General features: G+C 43.4%; 1 protein-coding gene across 2 annotated transcripts in view; it reads right to left on the reverse strand.

Moving 5' to 3' along the window:
• Positions 1-17,847, reverse strand: part of LOC117139709 (regulating synaptic membrane exocytosis protein 1) — a 63,683-nt gene extending 45,836 nt beyond the window's left edge. For both annotated transcript variants that reach the window (XM_033302225.1, XM_033302226.1), the window contains exons 1-2: positions 17,497-17,847; positions 3,935-4,165 (exon numbers count right to left, since the gene is read on the reverse strand). The gene's annotated coding sequence lies outside the window, so the exon portion shown is untranslated. The remainder of the gene's footprint in view (positions 1-3,934; positions 4,166-17,496) is intronic.
• Between the last annotated feature and the right edge of the window lie 277 nt (positions 17,848-18,124).

Consider the following 18,124-nt stretch of genomic DNA (forward strand, 5'->3'; position numbering starts at 1 on the left):
TCGCTTTGCGGTCGCACACGACGATACTTGCAACCTGACGTTTAATCAAAGCCTAAGCAAAAGCCTAAGCAAGAGTCCTTCAGAAGTTTCATGGCTCGATTTCATCTGAAGCACCTTCGTTCTGCGGCGTGGCCACAAAACTGTTGACACGTCGTTCTCCATATCCTGTCGCCTGTATCCTGACTTTCATCTTAATTGAAATCGAATCAAAGTGTTTTCACTCAACAAATGAAATTGTCTGCTGCACGCATTGTTCGAGTGATCTGTTTTGGCCAACTGTTGCCACCAACTAATGACCTGGCATTGTGTTTGGTCCCGGGTTTTACACCCAATTTGCTGGTATTGTGGCTTATTGTTTCATAAATTATTTATTAGAAAATTTTATTTGCTCCTGGTCTCGCTCTCTTTCACATTGTTTGTGCCCTGGCCCAAAGGGAATTGGCCCGGTATTGTGTGGGGATATTTGATCATGATTCCAGTTCGGAAACCGAAACTGGGACATGCACTTCACAATGCCCCAGAAGTTGCGTGCCACCATTTGGTCGATTGGATTATGGAACCAATATTGTCCAATCCAAAATGCGTTTGATTCCTCCTTCAGATCTGATTACACAAAGCTTGCCCGGGCACTTATTGGACAACGGACTCCATCGCCCGAATGTACCAAATGCTACAGTCAACATCAAACGACTGTGCGAGTGCTTAGCAAATATTACGCATACGCCCTGTTTGCTATTGGGGGGAATTACGCATACGCCGTGTGCACATCACACATTACGACAGTGAGAGAAAAATTGTAATTGTCCGCCAGTATTCTCGCACCTAGATAAGATTTTCTAAAATATAAAATCTATAAAAATAAATCTATACAAATTTCTTTATAGTCTATAGCTTTGAATTCTTAAAAGAAATTACTAGGTATAAATTATTTTTATATTTTTAACGTAAAGGAGATTGTTCTTCCACTGCACAGCAATAAAGCTCCAGCCAAATCAACTTGATATGGATATGGGCACAAAACCCCTGAGCGCACCAGACGCTCATTACCGCTTTGTAAAATGTGCAGCTCGACGACTATTTTCTTGCATGACAACACGCAACGCTGCCACGCCCCCTGCCCACGGGAGGATGGGGGCGGTTGGAAAGTGGAGACGTCGCATTTTCGCATTTATGGCGTCGCGCCAACGTGGCAACTCATTAGGAATGCGTGAAATTTGACACAGTCTCATCCGAATTTAAGGACGAAGACAGTACCTAATTGTCGCTGTTGTCGTAAAAGAGGGGAAATGCTGCTTAAATTCTTATTAGAACATCATCTCTCCGCATCCTTTGAGTTATGTGCTGCAAAAACTTAACATTAATTACGCACGGCTGGCATAGAAAATAAAATCAAACGGAGCGTAGGACAAAAAGTGTGCGGTGTAAAAAAGCAACCTCATAAGAACAAAACCCCGACCAGCCAGAAAAAAGGCTTAATGGCCGTTAAGCGATGGCACGACCGTAAAGATTTCAGCGGACTGGGAAAAAGAGAGCAAAGTGACCGCAATTAATTAACCACAAGGCAGCGAATGCCGCTGGCAATAAAAAATAATTATAATTATTTTCAGCAAGTGCTCGCCAAACGAGATACACTCATAAAACAAGGCCCAAAAGCTCGAATTTAGGTGGATACTTGGTAATAATTCTTCTAGATTAAAGAGTAACTCAGTAGGTTTCTGATTACAGTTCTTTGAATATTTTATACATTGCTTGAATATTTTACCATTTGATAAGTGTAGGATATTCTTTAGGCTGAAAACTTTCACTAAATAATACAAAGTGCTAGGCACTCGTGGCGTAATTAAATGGCAGGGCAAAGGTTAAGCTGTTAGGGCTGTCAAGGCCCGGCCTTTGTGCTCGAACATATTGCCAGTTAATTATTCAGCATATGCATGAAGGATGTACCAATGTCAATGTCAATGTCGAACTGTCGGCCAGCTAAACAAGCCATAAAAGCAGCTCAACGGCCTCATGAACTTTAGCAGCGCATCTAATGCGAATTCAATGTCGTTCTGGCCTTCTAACTTCTACCTTCAACTCCTCCCGCCCAGCTGCCTTCAACTCGTCCTTGGAAGGACGACCTCGTGGCCCGTCAGCAAAGTCAATTAAAAATATGAGCGCAAACTAAATAAATTGTCATAAATATGCTAAAGAGCACAAGACACACTTTCTGCCAAGGACATCCAGGCAACCTGCAACCTGGATTTAATCCATTTCCTTCTCAACAATACGCATAATCATGTCTACCATCGATACCCATGACTTGAGCGTATGCTGTCATTACAGTTATTGCTCGCACTGTCGTACTCCAGTTGTTGTGCTTACTTATCGTGCCACACATAACATGTGTCTGCGCTGTCGCAGCTGTCTGTCTGCGGTGCTGCAGAAACCCATTTCCCTGGCGCCTTCAGCTGTCTCCTCCGGACCCCAGTACCACCACCACAGCCATTCCGACATTCCCTGCATGGCACCACAGAGGAGGCGGAGTCCTGTGAATTGCAGTGCAAGTACTCGGGGATTCACGGAGGAAAATAGCACAAAAGCAGGTTATTTCCACATGCTCCTACTTAATGCGGAATACCATAAAAGTTATACGGAAATATCCGAACTTACTATTTACTCAACTAAAAAGTCTTCTGTTGGCAGGTATTTTTAATTGAAAAAGTTCAGTTACTCATATTAATATGATAATAATTATGTGAAAATATATGAAAAGGCAGAGGATAAAGGAAGTACTATTTGAAACGGGGAAAAATCGTATATAACCTTTCATTGCGAATGCAAATTTCAATCCTTAATTCGCTCGGAAAATTAAACAAATCTGCGCTGAAGGAAGGTCAAATGTCAGACCAGCAGACAGACACATATTTAATTCCCACAATTGCACACAATCCGCCCCACTCGTTTGCCCTTTGCTGCTTTATTATTTATGAAATATTCAGCACTTATATTCATTAATTTGATTGCGATCCGAATTGATGCATTTTTCATATGGTCTGTCAAATTGGTTTTAACTTTCTAGCGGGAGTGAGCGAATTGAAATGGCAAATTGGACTAATTCGGTCTGATGAAGCGCTAATTACACGCGATTCCAGCTCCGATTTCGTGGTCGTCTGTCCGGGGCGAATTCAATTAAATCCGCGAAAGGCGAGAGCCTTGGGCCATATTGATTACAAGGTCGCGCAAAAATCAACAAGAGCCCTGGTAATTTATGACAAATCGAGGAAAGTAAACACCACCCTGCGTTTGATGTTTTCGTTGTGTAACATATTGCGCATACGCCGCGTGGCCAGTCACAGCCTCAAGTCATTTTTCATGATAACGTATTTAACATACATATTAATCAAAGGCGGCGTGGGCGTGGCAAACCGCAGCGAAGGCATTCTGTTATTGAACCCCACAATTTAAATTGATCCGCCAGCAATGGCAAAGGAATAGAAGTAATTGCTGCGGTTTGCCATCCCAGGACGCGCAGATACTGAAAGACGCCAGTGGAGGCCATTATTCGACCGCACATCCTTGCCAGGACTCTCCACTCTTGGCCTGTGGAATGCCGCAGGCATCGCATATTGTTCGGGTCCTCGATTGTGCAACTCAAACCTAATCATCTGCGCAGTGTAATCCCATCATTTGTAATGCATACTCATTCGGGGCTTACGGAGAATCACTGGGGAAAAATATGACCTAATTGGTATATATTCTATAAAAGGAAACTTTTTTATACAAGACAGTAACACATTTAATATAGGTTCTTAAAAATTATTTTGTATAAAAGATTTCTATAATCAAATGATGAGAACCCAAAGCTTGTCCTAGTTTTTTCCCGTGTAAGCCCAGAAATACCGCAGTAAGTTGTAGGCAGGCCTCTCACCTGGCCATTGTGGCAACAAATTACCTGTGCGATTTGATTTCATTTCCGTTCAGCCGCCACCGCCTTCAGTTTCATAAACAGACTGGGATTCGTGATTTCGACTATGGCTACACCTACGGTTCCAGATGCTTTGCCATCTAAATCATCATCAGCATTGAGTCGGCATCGTGCTGCTCGATTTGTTGTGCGCCGTGGATGTGCATTCGGTTTTTGGCTTTCGATTTGAAATCGGGCTGCGTGGCTGGGACTGGAGGTCTGCAAGGATACGAGCGGAGGGGAGTTGTGGTGAGCATGTCCTGGCATTAGACAGCTGTCGAATGTGAAATGTGGGGCATAAATCAAATGTTATATTCGGCCGGGTGGAAGGCCCTTCGCCTGAAAGGCAGGCAGGCCTGCAATCCCTATGTTTCAAATTTATCAATTTTCATTCGAGCTGAATCAATCTTAGTTAACTTACGTAAATTTAATTTCCACGCTCCTCGATCTATAGTTTCTCTAAAGGGGATAATTGTATTATTTTAGAACATTTTTGCTTAGCCTAGGAAATATGTAAATTTAATTGAGCGCTCGTGACACTTTCCATTATCGATTCTGTTTGAATGGGGCCTTTGCGAAATACCCTCTCTATTAATACTTTATCACAACAGCTGACTTTTCTCCATTTACTCCGGGTACTAAGTACCTACTAAGCCCCCAAAGTGCAGGGAAAGTATATTTCTATCATAAATTCGGCTGACTTGAAAACTTTTCGACGGCTGTGGCATTTGCGGCCCTGTTGCTGTTGCTATAGCTGTAGCTATGTGTATACAGAATATATATACACAAAGATATATACTAGATGTGGCTGGATCTGAAGGCTTCTTGTGGCTGTTGTCGTTACTCTCGTAATTATGAAAGTTGGCCAACTGGGCTGCGGTCGCGCCTTCCCTGGGGCATTCAAGTTCCTCACAATGGTGCTCCTTATTTTGGCGCCCCTAAGTATGCAACAGCAAATTGTATGTGCGGAAATTGAAGGATACCATGGCCATGGTGTGGGCATATTTTTTGGCGCAGGACATCCTCATTACGTTCAAGTGGCACATTCAGAATGCAGAATTTCTGTGGCCAAAACTTTGGGCGACTCGGAGCTGTGTTGTTGAAAGTTTATTTAAATTAGTAAATGAGAAATGTAGTTGTTGGCCGGAAGCTGACGATGTCGTTCGTTGTCAGGCCAGGCCGTCGACAGCTCGAAAAACAAGGGCATAAATTACACAAAGGCATCTGAGGATGTCTAAGTCCAACTACGAGTCCATTTTCGACAGCATCAAAGTCACTCAAGCACACGGGCCACAGCCGAAAAACTTGGCCGAAAGTATGCAAAAGCCAGGCCGGAGTGAAATTATGAAGCACTGCCAAATTCGTTGAAATTGCCAGACTGCCGGTCTTCCAGTCAAGCAGTCAACCAGTCGGTTAGTCAGCCAGCCAGTCAGACATCCTGGACGAACGTGCCGGGAGCTCTGCGTCTGGATCTGGGCGAGAAGCTAACCCTGGCCACGTAGCCACTTCACTTCGATCCCCTGCTAACTTGTTTTGTTCAATCAACAACAGGGCTATATTGCTATTGCCAGGCATTGTTGGTGCCCCCCACCCAACAATCACTCCCACACCCTTCATTCGGCCTTCAGCGCCGCTGTCGCCCGCTTGTTTGTCTAAGTGAAGTGAAGTGTGCCAAAGATATTTGCGCCCGATATGCGTCCAGGCATTTCGGGTTAAGGCCTGCTCCCAGTGACTCCTTCAGCTACAGCTTTTAGTTGTGCACTGCGAGAAAAGGCCATAAATTTCGAATAATAACTTCGATTGGCCAAACTAATATTTAGAACATACTATTACGACAACGTCAGCAGTTTTTAGGTATGAATTGTTGTTTGTAAGTAAATTATACAGGATAAGTATCTACATATTGTTCTCTCTGCAATCGAATAGGTAAAGACATACTTATGGGCAAATGACTGTATCACTCAATAGACGGAATATGACAAAGAGCGTACTTTGGCTGATGGAGCAATAACCGGGCTGGCAAACAAGTATTTCACTTGAAGCGCCGCCCTGTCTAATGAGCCATCCTTTCAGCCGGATTTCGCTTCCTGGCGGCGGAAGAGCACCGGACACACGTGTGCCTTTGATTTGAATGCGACAAAAGAAATTAGTTCCATGTGCAGGGGGCTGGGGGAGCGTTCAGGCTCCAAGGATTATGTGTAACGAATACAATCAGGCGTGAAGTCTTCTTTCCTTTCTTACGATTGATGGCTTCTCCTTGTCTTAATAGCTTGTTTTCAAGTAGCAGGGCTTGAGATGAATGACTTGTACGTAAAATCTCTAGGGGCTTCACGAAAGTTGTTTAGGTGTCATAAAACATTTTACAACACAAATCACAATGAAAGGCAAAATTAAATTTTATATTGCTTTGTTTTCAAGTCTCTGGAGATTATATGCAGACTTGTACTTTTGTTTGGCTCTTGACCCAAAAATAGCCGAGTTGGTATTGAATTGTATGGTACAATTTATGAATTTAAAAACAGATCTGCTTTGTGACATTGCTTGGCAGCACTGGTCGAGCAAACAAGTCCTGCCAATTAGCAAGGACATTTTTCAAATGTTACTGTAAGAGAAAGAACTTTTCTGTACAACAGAAGACCAAGGAACTGGAAAATATTTTTAGTTTTCCTATGGCAGCAAATTAAGGAATTCCCAGAAATTGGTTTGGGTAGCGGTAGCTTAGCCCAGTTTTTATCCAATCATCAGTTATTAGCAGCCACTCTTTCCGAGCAGGAAAAGCTCAGAGTGGAAACGAAAAAAGAAAACCATTCACTTGTGGAGCGGCATTCACTTTTTTTTGACGACGTTTTAGCCATGCGAGGACGAGAAAGGCAGACAAAAAACACTTGATTCATGGGCCGCACTTTTTTCTACGGTCCACCACTGACTTGTAGGCAACATTCAACGAGGCGTGGATCCTTTCGCAATCGAGTCCCTTTTGATGGCCTTTGTGGGTGAAAGGCGAGCTGTATGTGCAAGTGGATGTGCGTGTGTGTGGATGTGGATGCTGTGCGTTGACGGCAAGTTTCACAAATGATTTCACATTTTTGCATAAATAAATGTCAAGTGTGCGCCGGAGCATGCGGAGAGTTGCTGACAGTTTTCTAATAAACCCGAAGGGAGAAAGAAAACAGGATAATCAGCGCGCACGACAGGGATAAAGAGGCCGGAGCAACAAGTTGTGCACAGTATATGCTATACGCTATATGGCATATCCCCATATCCCATATCCGCGTGTGTGTGTCCACTTTAGCCTAGCAATAATGATAACCTTGGCTGCCATGATGCCTGCCATTTTTCAAGGCCCTTTTCCCCACATGAAAACGACAATTTCCATTCCTCTCGACACTCGACGTTCTGGCTGGGGGCTATGGTTATTTTAGGATTTCCCAGCAACGCTGCCAATGTTAATAATGTTTTCTCAAGGCGTAGTCCCAGATCATATTGCCTCCGCCTCCTGCCTCACCTCGAAATAAATAATAATGGAGGGGCAAGAAAAGTAGCCAGAATGCAGCGAGGCATGCCAAATGACAGCTGCTCCAACCAGCACCACTCAAGTTGTAATGGAAAATGCCAGTACCTTAATAAGCAGCCCATAGGATGCAGCACGCTATTGCAGCGGAGAACTGACAATGCTGCTACGTGTTTTTCCGTGCCTGCCTCGGGGTGGAGACACCCATTGGCATTCCTGCCATCGCACCCATTAGACCCCTAATTTATATTCCGCCCATCCGAAAGGGGTGCGTCCAGAGTCGCATTATCCCTCTGCCAGCAGCCGGCAGAAGGCATTTATATAAATATCATTTTAAGCTGCCACTTGCTGCAGCTGCTGCCTAATGAGCGGATTTAAGTGCCCCAATAGAGGTTCTCGGCACTTCCGGTTCTGGGAAACGTTTTTCCGCACTCCAGTTGATTTCGGGAAAAACCAGGGCTGCAACTCATAGTGTCGCAGAAGCGTCAACTAGTGGAATTTATCTTAAAGGGGAGTCTTCTGGGAAAACGAGACGTTCTCGACAATCATGATATCGAAATTGAATAGTCCTTGAGTGAGGATTTTAGGGCACATCAATAGAGACGAGAGTTTTTGGCAATCAAATTTCAAAATCTAATATTCTTTGATGATTTTTGCCATTGCCATGCCGAAATGTAAATCAGGGCACATTGCAGGTCTTTACTCCAGATATTCCAGCTCAGATTTAAGGAAAATGAGTTCAGATTGAAATAAAAGCAGATATACAGAATATTTTCTATACCTTGCAAATATTTAAAATGCTTGCGCAGGTCAAATATATTTTTACAAAATAACTAACCAGAAATAGTGATTTCTATTCAGTAAGAAAATACCTTTATTTGTGTTTTTTAGGGTTTCTTATAAAAATTCCTCACAGCTTGCTTATGCGAACAATTCGATTTTGTGCCCTTTCCTTTCCAATTTCTCTCCTTATTTACAATAAAAAGGAAAAGGCTTTGATTTGCATGCGGGAGTCTTTGAGCTGCCTTTGTGTGCCATAAGATTTTCGCCCAGAGGCACAAAAAAACATATTGCCTTCATGCGTTTATATTGGAAAATATTGATTTACCTGCTATCAAAGACAGCTGCGACCTGCTACGACTCGAGCGAACTAGTATTTGTGTTTGCACTTGGTGCGAGCCACAATGCCAGGACCTTAGATCCCCGCTGCCAGGATACATGTGTACTGTGTTTGATTTCGCCTTTATGCTCCAGTTGCCAGCCATAAACGCAATAATCAATACGGATTGCCGGGGCGCAAAGTGCCCGGATGGCAGGATACCGCAAACGATTCGCATTCACATTCACATTCGCCCCGTCCATTTCCATTCGCATTAACATTCGCTGTGGGAGTGGGAGTGAGCCTGCCAGTGTGGCCAACGCCGCCCGAGGGGATCAACAAGTGCAGCTAAGGCCACATCATTAACAGTTGGCGCGCCACTCAATGTCAAGGCAACACTTGACTGCTGGGATGCTTATACAAAATACAAAGGCGTATGTTCGCACATAGCCACATTTGTATGCCTAAGGTCACGAGGGCTAGACGCACCTCAAGTATTTTATTTACAGCGCCCGGACTGAAATTTTGTGTTTTCAGGAAGCTTATTTCGAAAGACTTTTAGTAAAATGACACTGAATGCCATTTCTCGGTTTGGGTTGACCTTAGCAATGATTTATTTTTTAATAAGAGTGCAATCCTTGCCCTTGGACCAATGCCATTGTCTCTCAAAAGTTAGGAACAAGTTATGCTTAAGTTTCAGTTACTTTTACTGGTAGAATAATCAGTAATACTAAGTAAATAGGCCCAGTTTATAAATTGAAATGCTAACTGTGCATGGATTATTTCACGCTGTATTTAACATACACTTTTAATTTACACATCGCAGTCACAGATTCACACACTGAAGTGAAGAGCACTTAATTAAAATCTGAAATCTTTGGCGCTTTTTTAAGATGCTTTGTAATCAGATTTGTATTCAACATTTCACAATGTGGAGAGCAGAATCGGCATCTCGTTTCCAGAAACAGTTCAACCTTTGACCCAGAAAGCCGGAAAAATTTCGCTGAGTAAATCTGACAAGCTTCACTTTCCCACGCAGCGATATTTTTAGAAATGCTAATAATTCACTCGAAAAGTGTGAGCTGCGTGGGCTCCGATGCCATACATTTCTGACTTAATAAGTTGACAGGAGCAGTCAATCAGGGTGGTGGTGGCTGCCACCTACGCAGTCACATGTTGACGGCAACTCAAAGAATTTCCCCATTTTCCACGCCGCACATCCTGCAGCCGACAGCTCATTTTAAAATCATTGTTATATCTGGCGAACTGTATTTTTAATTAGCCCAAGGACCCCGCTCAACGGGCTGAAGAAGTGATTTCACTGCTTGGCACATGTTAAATGCAAAATGGCTCATAAAATCCACCAACTAATGCGCTCCACAAGTTACACGCATTTTGGAACTGCTGCCTGTTGCTGGGATTTTTTGGGGGGAAGTGTAGGCAGGATATGCTATTCGGGTGGTTAAATGCGAATGTGGTTCCCTCTGTTTGTGCAAAACGTTACTTTGCGCAAAATTATGCAAATTTGATGTGCGTTTTGTTTGGCAAGAGTACCGCCTGCTGTGCTTGTGACTGTGGATAGTGGATGGTGGGTGCTTTGTGGGTGGTTTGCCTTCACCACATACCGAAAAGACCTCGGCAAACATGCTGCTGTGAAAGTTCCTCGGACAGCAGACAAAGTGCATGGCAAACAGAGCCACTTGGAAAACACAGCACACACATGGCCTAAAACAAACGAAAGTTGTTAGAAAGAAACCAAACATTTGTTTTCAACCATTCTCGAGCTCAGCAGCCCCAGCACTTTAAGCAAAACTTCAGGTGCAGGTCCTTAAATCAATGGCCTCCAGCAAAATGATTCATTCCCTTACCCCCGGAGTAAAAAAAGGACTAATCTGATCAAAGCGGCGCAGCTAGCAAAACAACGAAACAATTTCTGCAGCAAATGGAAGAAAAACACGAGAATCCGGCCAAGTTTTTCGGGCCTTTGAATTCGGCTTCGTTTGTTGTGGGTGGCCGGGAAAATCGGGAAACGAACAAGCCAGGACCTTGTAACCGGAAACCACTCACACAATCGCACTCGCACACACACACATGCACACGGGATGGCAAATAAACTGCTCATTATTATGCAAAGTTTTCAGTTTTTCGCTATCTGCGGAAGTGTAAGTTGAGCAACTTCACTGAGGGCAAAAAGGCTGACTTAAAATCGTGGATAGCTTTCTTGAACGGAGCAATTTAAATATGGCTGCTTTAAAGTGAGAATTTTGAAACTTTTCATGCATCCTTTAAAGATCTTTTAAATGAAACGAAACATTTTACGTTCGGTTCACGTTTAAAGCATAGCCTTTAAATATAAGTATCTGAACGTTTTGAAGTACAGTGCTATACAAAACATATATACAAAACATCCTTTTTATTCGTAAATTTAAAGTAGTTTTAAAACACATTTCTCTCTCTGTTCAAGGGCCGCCAGGAGCAACAGTCGGTCGAATTACACACGCCAATCCTCGATTTAATTGGCCCACTATATGTTTGTAAGGGGAGTGGCCCAAACAGACGTTGGCATATGGCCAGTCAGCCGACCCCGCGCTTAATATGGTTCTCATCCTCGCTTTCGTCCTCGTCGCCATTTTCATTCATTTTCTGGCTAAGCACACGCCTGGGATTTGGCCTGGCTGGTGGGTCGACCAACAGAAATGACTGCACATAAAGTGAACTAAAGTCTGCGGCAAAAACGAAATACGAAATTCAATTTCCCGGGAATGGGGCGGCCGGAATTTTGGCAAAACGACGCTTAATGCGCCACAAAAATGCTGCTGCGCCATGAAAAATGAGCCAAATAAAAAGGCAAAAAGAAGTAACGAGCTAAATTTAAACACATATTTGATTTATGGCCAAGCTTCGCAGCCAAAGTGAAAAGTTTCGAGTTGTGCCGTTTGGCTTTGCCAATTTTAGGGCCCTGCGATAAGACGAAGGCTTGGCACCAATCAGCATATGCACGGCCACGCAAACAAACACAAGCAAAGGCGCACTCAGACAAACAAACAACGAGCACTTGGGAAATCCTTTCAAATTGGTAGGGTGTCACACGTACAGCACTTGAGCAACAATACATTTAAAGTCCGCATGGAGTTCACTACGTTGAGATAACCTCTTATATGTGGGGTTAATAAGTGCTCCCTAATATCTAGCATCGTTCTAGTGAAGATATAATATTACGCATACGACTGGGTGTCCCATCAATATCATCAACAATGTGTTTTAGCAACATTATAAGCAGGTGCATGTTAAATACATCTTAATTCATTGAAATTCGAAACACACCAAGTGAAATCTACAAAATCGATAGTCCTGAGAGTCCTTTGGCCCACCCTAATGTAGAGCCACCCATATAGACATCGCCGCACCGAGAAGTATGCAAATGTAAGCGCCCGTTAAACATGCCAGAAAAACACGCCTCAAAAACAACTGGCAGCCAAACCAGAACGTAATTGCCTCGTTTCATTTTTAATAACTGTCAATCCTTTTGGCTGTTTCTGGGAGCGGCAATTGCCCAACCGGCACAACCGCCTTGTAATTTGCGTCCTGCACATGAGCTGTGGCAACATCGCGGTACAAGGATACCCACAAAACCGCAGGAGCCGCAGCCACGAAACCAGGAACAACAAAGCGAAAAAATGTCGACTTTGTAGAGAACACCCAGCGATCACAAAAAGCCAAAAAAAAGTTGCGCCAACTTGGGGATGCGATACTAATACCCTGCGATGGCTGGAGCTGAAGCAATCAAACTAAATTGAATACATTTCGATAAGGAAGTTAATGTCTTGGGTTGACAAACAAGATGAGAGATGAGCCCGAATTGAGGGGAATATTTATGCAATAATAAAGCTTCCCAGCTCCCCAAAAGAACGCAGAAGGTCTGCTGAGTAAATGACTTAGCCATAAAGGGTATTTTATTGTCAACGAACCGCAAATAGTTTTTGCCCCTTTCCGTTTTTACAGCGCTTTTCGGGGGTCGAAAACTTTTGCTTAGCTCGTTTGATAAATGTTTGTGCCAACTTTTCGCCAAACTGTTGCTCGGCGCTCGGTTTCCACATTGCATTGTAGCGATATCAGTTTGTGTCAGCCAAAAAAAGGGGAAAAAACGGCCAAAAAATAAGGCAACTTTACCTAAAACTTCTGGTAAACAGCTCGCTGGCCCAAGGTTCCGCTCGGAAACTTTTGCGTTTCTGTAAAATTACTTTCGATTTTCAGTTAGGCCATCTCAGGGCCTCACCTTTTCTGTTGGACTTTAAGCTCAGCCTGTTGCCCGCTGGATGGGCACATGCATTAATCATCTCGAGTACACAACAGGGCCAGTTCAGCCAGATCGGCCGGTTCAAAGTGTCAAACTCCCCTGTAACCGTGACCCTTGGGCGCCAATTACATTAATCAAAGCACAGAGCGTAAGCTGCGCTCATAACACGACTCTTAGCTGGCTCAAATATTTCATTAGGCCAGCCCAGCCCCAGTCGATGCGGCAATCCACCCGTAGGAAATCCACTTCAGGCTCCACCCACACAAAGGGCATAAAATGTCAATTTTGCGCAGAACTCAGAGCTAGAACGGCCAAACAATGCGGCAAATTTTGTTTGCCTTTCTGCACAATGAGAAAGAGGTCCTTTCATTCATTACAAGGACCAAAATGCAATATATTCGCATTGAAAGCGGTCGAAGAGGAAATCAAACCATATCAAATCTATCTATAAAAGTACATGGTTATTCTTTAAATTAAAAATAATTGTTAAAATTTAGAAATGTTTTTTTTCCAAGTGTGGTTGGGCTGGGAGGATTGGAAGGGCGTCAGCAGCCAGTGGAGCCATTATCAGCTGCTTTGAGCGATTACTAAGAAGGGACTGGGTAAGGACTAGGAGGAGCAGGAGCAGGAGCAGAACACCTAGGGCTGAGTTGGAAGCGGGTCAGGGTCGCGTTTAACAAAATGTAAACACAGGGCGTCCTAGTAACGCAGTGCCTTGGCTACCTTCTGTCACTGTCTGCCTGGATGGCCTATATATCCTAGGTATCCTATTCCCTGCTCCTCCTTGCTTCTTGTGGCGCCCGGATATTACAGCTAGTCCGCGTTACGGTAATGGCAAGGCCAACAGCCGGCGGACAACGCAGCTCCAGAAAAAGACCTTAAATGGCACAGGGAAATTGTAAAATTTGTAGCATTTTGTCACTGTCCCTTTTGCGGCGATTTGGCCAAGTTAAGACAAGTGGGCAGAATCCCTATGGATTTCGCAGGCTTCCTAGCAGTAATATCTAAATTAGACTGTCAAATAAAAATATGTGTTGGCAGAAGGGACAGGTAAATAATTTTACGTAACACAATAATTAACTTTCACGGTTACTTATGTAAAAGTGTTTCTAATCTAGTAACTCAGTACGCAAAAATTAGTTCCAAATATTAATATAGTCTATAGATATCAACTGAAACTCCAATTTAATTTATTTCGGTTCCGTCAAATAAATTAAAAAGCTGCAAGACATAAAAGTAATTTACGTCAAAGCTCTCTTTAATTCACTCAAAGTTCGCAGTATTTCACGGGAAAAATTCAGCATTTCCAGGATTAAAATCGAGCGAAAAAGTGTAATTTATTTCTGCCAGCCAACACTTTTTTTCCACCCTGGAGTCGGATAGTTGCTTTTCATGGGGCCGTAACGAGAAATTGTGTTTCGGGACATAGTCACGCATCCACGTATGCAAATTACCAGTGAACAAGAGCTGCTCCAAACTACCTACTTCCCAGAACTGTGGGCAAACATTTTAATTGGGAATTCGTCGAGCCGCAGAAAGTAAATAGAGAAGCGTGCAAACGACAAGTGAACGGAGCGATTTCCACTGCACGACAGAATCCTGCTGGAAAATGTGAGTGGGGCGCAATTCACCCACCCCCACCCAGTGCTCATATCCTTCAACTCCTTCCACTTAGAAGCCTTCGATTTTTTGCGTAAGTCTGCACTTTGCACAGTTTTGCATGCGTAACTTGCAAAAGGACCAAAAAAAAGGGAATGGCCTCCGAGTTTCGTGTTAAGTGGACATGCCAACGAAATTCAATTAGTTAAATTCCCCACTGAAAGCCATAAATATCAAAAACAAAGTTGTACATCTTTGGATGCTTAAAAGACTGATAAGCGATATATAATATAATAATAAAGGTATTAATATAAGACCGATTTAAAAAACGAAAGGTAGAAAGTCAGCTAGATATTTCTTGTATGTTGTCTTTTATCTTAGTTCATAAATCAACAGTATGTTTTTATAAATTGAATGTTATGAGTAAACGCATTAAAGCAGATAAGAACCATGTAAATAAGCGGAGTTTTTTACTCTGCACCAGTTTTTTATGTGTATATATCAAATGGGATGTCGACATAAGGCCAAATACAACAAATGTGAGCGACTTATTTAAAAATGTAAAATAAATATTTGCGCCTGTGGCCAGCATCATTCACTTTATGCGCTTTATGTCGGTTATTTGTTTACGCGTTTTTTATCTTTGGCCCGCAGTTTTTTGGTTATTCTTTTTTTGGGTCCTCCGCTTGTTTACGTCCGGAAAATCCGGTCAAAAGTCGTCGACGGGAAAAAATTCGCTCACTTTGCTGCTGCTTTATTAAAAATTGTTGTGCAAATGAAGCGGCAATTTGGTATTTTGCATCTCGCAATCCGAGAGTCCGGGAATCGTTCATTATTCACAACACACGCCGTGGAGAGATAAGTCTGGAATCCTCGGCACAAAGTTAATTAATTTCTGCTTTTGATTAAAGCGCAACCAGAATGAGCCAAGTCTGCTAGGCAGGGCCAAAACAGAGGGCCTAATCCTTTTGCGGGCATCCTGGGGCTGCACACGTGCGTGCGTGTGTTGGTGTACTTGATGGGCCAAGGATATAAGGATATAAGGATACCAGGATGTGCCCCGGGCGTGTTGAACATTTTAAACACTTTGACTTTGCAGACGACATTAATGAATACATTTCGACGGGCACACACATGGGTGGGAAAAGCGGGCTAACTGGCCATCGTTCAGTTGTTTAAAATGCCATTAGGCTCGCTGGGCTGGCCAGCCCGTCAGCATTTGTCTGCTGTCCATTTTCCGGCTTTCCCCCGCTTTTCCGACCCAGTTTTCGGCACGCTTTTGCCCACATTTTCCCTACGCTGCGAGCTGTCAGCATGCATAACTGTTGCTGTCAGGATTATGGCTTGTCATATTATGTATTATAGAGTCTTTTATTTGCTTTCAATTAAAATGCGTGTGTCACTCGGCTGCGCATATAAATTGCCAACAAAATAAGACGCAAATTTATGCAAACGATCCGAATGAGTTTTCCTTTTTTTCATCAGTTTCGCCTAGCATTTGTTGTTTTGGTTAACTTTTCCCTTGTCTTCTTGTTGTTGGCGATTTTGTGGGGAAACTGAAATGAGTTTTGCCGCTTGATTTGCATATCCGCTCAAAACAGGAAAACTAAACAACTTTGTTTACTCCTTTCGAATGCTATAAAAACTTTCGGCGAAAACAGTGGGAAATATCAATACAAATTGTGAGTCTTGTAAAAACAATCAAATGAATTTGTAAATTATGACATTGACGTTTCAACCTTCAAATGGGAAAAATACATTCCATGTTCTGAATTATGAGTAATATTAAATGGATAATGAGAAAACCAAAATTCTCTGGCCTCCTAAGTCTGGAATTCACTTTAAACCCAATTTTCGCTTTGCCCGCTGAGTGTGGAAATCCAATAGAATTAAGTTTTTGTAATAAAAATCAAGCGGATATTAAGCTAATGCTCCTGACCCTAATAGCTAATATCTCTTCTTTTTTAACGCTTTTTTTTGCTGTCTGTGCGGGTGGACACAATGCTTATTACTGATTGATAGGAATCTAAATTAAAATGGCATAATAAAAGCACTTTGGAGCAGACCTCGACCAGACGCGATGGCAGGTGTAAGTGCAGGGGCTCAGCTGTGGGCTCGGGATCCGTTCGAGTGGAGCGGCGCAAACTCGGCCAGGGATTAGGGCCAAGAGTAATGACAGTTGGCTGGCCAGGAGCAGGCATTAGCCAAGCCTCACCCCAGCCATCCCAACCAGCCGAACAATCTGATTGCAATCGATACGGCAGGCGGGTCACGTCCATAAAGTCTCAATCGCAGAAATTGCTGAAGCAGGTGCCGAAGACAGCTTAAAGTTGCTCCTCATCCTGGACTTAAAGCTCGAGCAGGGAGATCCAAAGAGAGGGCTCCAAGAAGATGCTTAACTTAATTATAAATTAATTAGACGGGGGCCAGCAACATCAAAGTATCAATAATTAATCGCCTTGATAATGTTTTCAATTTCTTGCTTCATTAAGTTGTTTTATTTGCAGCCTGTGAGGTGTTTGTCCGCCGTCTTTTCTCAAAGCCCCCAAGGGCTAAGACATAAGCCTGGTTAATACGTTTGGAATTAGTTGGGGGGGCCAGGACCAGGAATCAATACCTTTTGTGTAATGGTGTTTTATCAAATTCAGACAGGGACTTCTGCAATCCATTTATTCTTTTTGCAAGCACTTTTCCAGCTATTACAAAGTTGGCAGTAACGACTCAAGGTCTTGCAAAATTCTCAAGTAATCCGAAGTTTTATAAGAAATAATAAAAATACTGCTTAAATGTTCAAGTTTAGGGTTGGGACTTCTGAAAAAAAAGCCTTGCCGTTTAAAATTTAAAAATCCTATTCCTATTTATGAAATTAATTTAAGAATTGGCAGATACATTCTGGAACATGTGAATGAGCAGTGAGCACAGACGGAAATAAAACTGAAACCGGATGTGCGCCTGATGGCCAGACCGGAAATTAAACTATTTGCTAGCCTGCCACGCGAGTCCTTTCATAACAACCATTTTTGGCACATACGGATTCAACTCACCTGCGCGTCTAAACAATTTTTTAGGTTTAAAGTGAGAGTAGTACTTTTTGCGAAATGTATATTTTCAGGTAGCGTGTGTTCAGCGCGCGGTTATGAATTTATTCGTCACTTCTTCTGGCTTTTGTTTGGCCAACAACACGGCTACGCACACACTCACACACGCACAAAGCACACACCGTTACAGCAGCAGCAACAGCCAGGATACCCACACTCGCGCACACGCACACCTTGGCCGGGAGAAGTTAGAAAAGCAATAGCTCCTATAGCCTGGGTTCCTGGTTCCCAAGTACCCAAGTTGCCAAGTTCCTGGCCACAGGATATGTCAGCCTCCGCGTTTGGTGTCCTGCTCGCGAGACGGCTCAACTCGAACTGTGACGAGGCTGGCACTTTTGGTCCTTCGAGCCGAAGCCGTGCGCTCTCGCTTCTCGCGCCCTCTCTGTCGCACGGCCGCTCCTCGGCATAACCGCCTCCCTGTCGCGCACTGGAAGTCCTGCCAGCCACCAGCTGGCCCAGCATTAAAAAGTAATATCAATTTCCACCTTGCGAGTCGCACACGAAGCAACAGCTAAGCGATTTCCCTGGATGCGGATGCAGGCAGCTGCGAACGTCGCCTTTCGCACATGCCCCG

Source organism: Drosophila mauritiana, chromosome 3L (genome assembly GCF_004382145.1).
Source record: "Drosophila mauritiana strain mau12 chromosome 3L, ASM438214v1, whole genome shotgun sequence".
NCBI classification, from domain to species: domain Eukaryota; kingdom Metazoa; phylum Arthropoda; class Insecta; order Diptera; family Drosophilidae; genus Drosophila; species Drosophila mauritiana.